Source organism: Dipodomys ordii, unplaced genomic scaffold (assembly GCF_000151885.1).
Source record: "Dipodomys ordii isolate 6190 unplaced genomic scaffold, Dord_2.0 Scaffold170, whole genome shotgun sequence".
In the NCBI taxonomy this organism is placed as follows: Eukaryota; Metazoa; Chordata; class Mammalia; order Rodentia; family Heteromyidae; genus Dipodomys; species Dipodomys ordii.
The window spans coordinates 503,851-508,882 of NW_012267386.1; positions in this window are offsets into that span (position 1 = coordinate 503,851).

Below are 5,032 nucleotides of genomic sequence, written 5' to 3' on the forward strand. Positions count from 1 at the left end.
AACTACCAGAAAACTGGAAGTGGTGCTGTGGTTCAAGTGGTAGGGCGCTAGCCTTGAGCTGAAGAGCTGAGGGACAGCAACCAGGCCCAGAGTTCAAGCCCTATGACCAATAAAAAAAAAAAGCAAATAAAGGTCAAATGTCAAGTTTACTTTATATGAGAAATGTTGGCCTTTGCAACTGTAATTGTCAAGAAGTTACTATCAAATGATTCTAAAATTAATAGATCAAGCTTCCATAATGTAAGAAGTGTTTCAAATTAATGCATGCAATTTGGTTGTTACTACCTTTCCTATCTACCTAATTATACTTTCAAGACAAAACAGCCATTGCTTATTACATACTGGTAAGTATCTACTAGTATACTGACATACCTAACTCTAATTTCAACCTTCTATAATAAGGTCTTCTTATAAAAAACAAAATCAGGATTGGGATGGTGGCTCAGTGATAGAGTGCTTGTCCTGCATGCAAGAGGCCCCCCTGGGTTTGATTCCTCAGAACCACACAAACAGAAAAGGCCAGAAGTGGTGCTGTGGCTCAAGTAGTAGAGTGCTAGCCTTGAGCTGAAGAGCTGAGGGACAGCACCCAGGCACAGAATTCAGACCCCAGCAAAAAATAAAAATACAAAGTCACATTTTTCTTTTCTTCTAAACTTTGTACAGCCCTAAACATTATGAATACAGATAGACATGTAAAGATACACTTAATGAACCGCTTCTGATGGCTCACACCTGTAACCTTAGCTATTAAGGAGACTGAGATCTAATGATCTTAATTCAAAGCCAACCCAGGCAGGAAAGTCCATGAGATTCTTATCTCCAATTAACCACCATAAAATAGGTAGGGAACTGTGGTTAAAGTAGTAAAACACTCGCCTTGAGGAGAAGAGCTCAGGGACAGTACACAATCCCTGAATTTGAGCCCCAGGACCCGTACAATCCCCATCCCATATGCAATCTTCCCAAAAGAAAACACTAAGGTTGAATGCTCAAGGTTGAATTCAAATCCTAATACTGCCAAAAGAAAATAATACTCAATGTAACTATGTTGAAAATGAACTACACAAGTTGTGGGTTGGGAGGGGAGGGAAAAACTGGGAGAGAGCAAGGAAAGGGATGCTACCTTGATACCTAACACCTCAGGTGCTCATTTTGAGAAACACAATCCTAGACTCCATATTCTTTAGTATTGTACCTTAGTGAATTCTCATAACTAAAATAGTCCTCCTAGAATAACCATAAAAGTCTTTGTGATACTACACACACACAGGAGCATGAGTGTTCATACAAAGAAAACAAACAAAACAGCCATCTAGGGAATCACATTGCTGTGGCCTTGAGTAGTCCTGTATGGGAGATGGGGTAGGGCTAGACATCACATCACCATGGCCTTGAGGAGTCCTGTGTGCAGGCCCCTAGACATCACATCACCATGACTGAATAGTTGTGCATATGGTCCCTGGTCATCACATCACGTCCCATTACCCCAGCAAGACTTGCAAATGATCAGCATAATGATTGGACCCCAGACATGTACTGCAGAATGGGCACCCAATCAGAGGGACTAAAGGACACACGTAGAGGAGCTTCCAATTGGGCCTAGGGACTGATACGGCCCTCAGATTGTCCAATGATCTTGACAGTTACATTGCTCTCACCTAATAACCTCTTATTAACTTCTAATTAATTCCTTATTAACCCCTTACAACCACCCCAGGCAGTGCCCTCCCTTGGAACCCCTCCTGTCTAGCATAAGCTCTCCTTACCTTTTTCTTCAATAAACCTTTGCCATTTTACTTCCTCCTCTCTGTCCATGGACTCATTCAAGACCATAGACAAAGGAAGGCACTGAAGATTGTTTGGTATCAAGGACAAGAGCACTCACAGTTTAATAGTACAGAAGTCTAGTCAGGCGCCGCTGGCTCATGCCTGTAATCATAGCTATTCAGGAGGCTGAGATCTGAGGATCACAGATCAAAGTCACCCTGGGCAGGAAAGTCCCTGAAACTCTTACCTCCAATTAACCACCAGAAAACCAGAAGTAGCATTGTGGCTCAAGTGGTAGAGCACTTGCCTTGAGCTGAAGAGCTGAGGGACAGCGCCCATGCCCAGAGTTCAAGCCCCATGCCAACAAAACAAACAAAAAATAAAATAAAAAACACTGTGGCAGAGCTGGGAAGGTGGCTCAGTGGTAGAGCATTGCCTTGCATGCTCGAGGCCCTGGGTTCGATTCCTCAGCACCACATAAGAAAAAAGCCAGAAGTGGCGCTGTGGCTCAAGTGGTAGAGTGGTAGCCTTGAGCTGAAGAGCTGAGGGACAGCGCCCAGGCCCAGAGTTCAGGCCCCACGACTGGCAAAAAAAAAAAAAAAAATTAAATTAAAAAATAAAGAAAGAAATGACCCTGTAAGCGTACGTCTTCCAGGTTTCATTTCCTAAATAAATAAATAAGTCTCACAGACTTTCTTGTCAGTCTGGCTTTGAACAGCGATCCTCATATCTAGCCTTCTGAGTATCTAGGATTACAAGTTTGAGCCACCAGCGTCCTGTTCTTGTCTTCAATTGTTTTTATTTTTTATTGTGAAAATACTGTACAGAGGGGTTACAATTACATGGGCAAGATAATGAGTACATTTCTTATCAAGCATTGTACCTCCTCCTTTGTTTCCCCTTCCCATCCTATCCCATCCTCCCCCCACCCCACCAAAGTTGTAAAGTTCATTTTTGACAAAATGATTTGTACATCTCATTGTTGCAATGGGTGCACCTGTATCCCTATTTAAACAATTTGTTTTTTCCCTTCCCCTCCACAAATTATTCTGATATCAAATACAGTGAAAGCAGGGGTTATACCGTGGGGGAGGGACATACAAACAACAAAAAAATAATCTTATAAATGTGTTAGAAAGTAAGCAGGCCCAAAGAAACATAGGTCCCATGGTTTCCCTTATTTGCAATAACTAGTATATGTCTGAGTCAAGCAGAAAAGGTCAGATAAGTTGATGTTAGGGAAATGAACCCTAAGTAAGTATTCAAATGTTTTTTTCTTCAATTGTTTTTGTGAAATGGTAATGCTTATGTTACAGTCTTTCACTTTACAGCCTGCCCCTCCCCCACCCGCTGCCTATAAAAAGGCGGGTCACCAATGTTTTACAATTGTAATTCTAGCTAGCTACTAAGGATGCTGAGATCTGAGGATCCTGGCTGAAAGCCAGCCTGGGTAGAAAAGTCCATGCCATGAGACTCTTCTCTCCAATAAACTACTCAGAAAAAGGCGGAAGTGGTGCTGTGGCTCAAATGGTAGAACACTAGCTTTGAGCACAAAATGACTCAGGGTCAGCACTCAAGCCCTGAGTTCAAGCCTCAGGACTGGCAAAACAAAACTAAACAAAACAAAAAAATACTTTTCATATTCTAGCCCAGAGGCTTGCTAATTTCTGTAAAGGGTCAGATAGTCTGTAGTCTGTTCCATACACTCAATTCTGCCAGTACAGCTTCAAAAATGCTGTACACAAGCCTCAAGTGGTAAAGGACCTGACTAACAAGTATAACAACCTAACTTCAAAACCTCAGCACTAAAATAATCCTTGGACAAGAAGTAAATGTGTCTGTGTGCCTGGACCTGGGGTTGCAGCTTAGGGGTAGAGTTATTGCCTAGCATGGATTCCATTACTTGTCTCATTTCCGACTAGAAATTTGTATATATGTTGTGGGGAGAAGTGGAGAGAGATTAAAAACATGCTTTTTTCAGATTTAAAAATACACAGTCTTGCCTAAAAATTGCACTTCACATGTTAAATGTGACAAAATTTCGCTTAACTATTGCATAGTTGAAGTCCCATTAGGGAGGCGACTTTAAAAATAAATAAATAATCATGATTTTTATCAACTAGCCAAAACAAAAATAGGAAGTAGCCATTAGAGTACTTCTAATTTTAAACACACACATACACACACACAAAACCAGAAACTTCCAGGAGACACTGGAATTCTTGAAATGAATCCAGTTGGTTTTCCAGATGGTTACATTTTGATTAATAGTGCTACACGTCTCTGGGCGTAAATGTATAAAAGAAAAGAGTAGAAGTCAAACTCCAGTCTGGTTCATTAGTCCCCGCGTAAAAAAATACAAGTGCTTACTATCTCGATGTTCTGCAAACAAAACAAAAACAGCTAGGGAGCTGGAAGGTTTTTATGGGAGCCCAGAAATGGTGGGACAAAGGGTGGACAAATGCAGCAGTGCTACTCACTAGACATTATGTTGAAAATGAACTATACAACATGTGGGGGAGAGGTCAGCAGGGAAAAACTGGGAGCAAAGGAGGGAAGAGGTGACACTGATCAAAAAGATAAGGACTGATTACCTAACTAATGTAACTGTATAGCTCCTCTGCACATCACCTTTCTAATTACGATAAAATAGACCAAGATGATGTTTAGATGCATTTTTTAAAAGGACAAGCAAACTGCAGGCGCGCAGAGGTAAAGGTGGAGGTGGGTGGGGACTAGTGGAGCCGCGAAGAATTTTCTTATTTGTTTTCTTAACACCGAAGACTTTCCTCCTGTTTATTTACAGAGAACTTCCTCAGTTGCACAACCAGACCCGGGCTCCCAAGTCTTCTATCTTGGATTCTTTCTTTCCTCCCACGCCCTTGCCAGCTCGTCTCTGTCTCCCTGCGCTCTCTCCACACTGATTTTTACATGGTGTGTCTTTGGTCCCTCCACCCTCCTCTCCCAGCTCTTTTTCCCCCCGGAGCTCAGTAAAGCCCCTGCTTGGGGTGTGTAGTCTCAAACTTCTGTGGGTTTCTAAGTGACTCTGGGCATGCTCAGTGGCCAGCCCGAGGCTGGCCTGATTCGACCTCTCCCAAAATAGACTTTCTTTTTAACTCCCCCCAACTCCTGTTTGGGGATGTCCTTCGCTTCGCTCTCCGCCACCCCCCCCCCTCCTTTCTGAGGTTCGCAGGGAAAGGCCAGGAGGATTCGGAGGTTCCCCCGCCCCTCCCGCCCCGGCAGCCAATGAGGGTCCAGGGGGCGG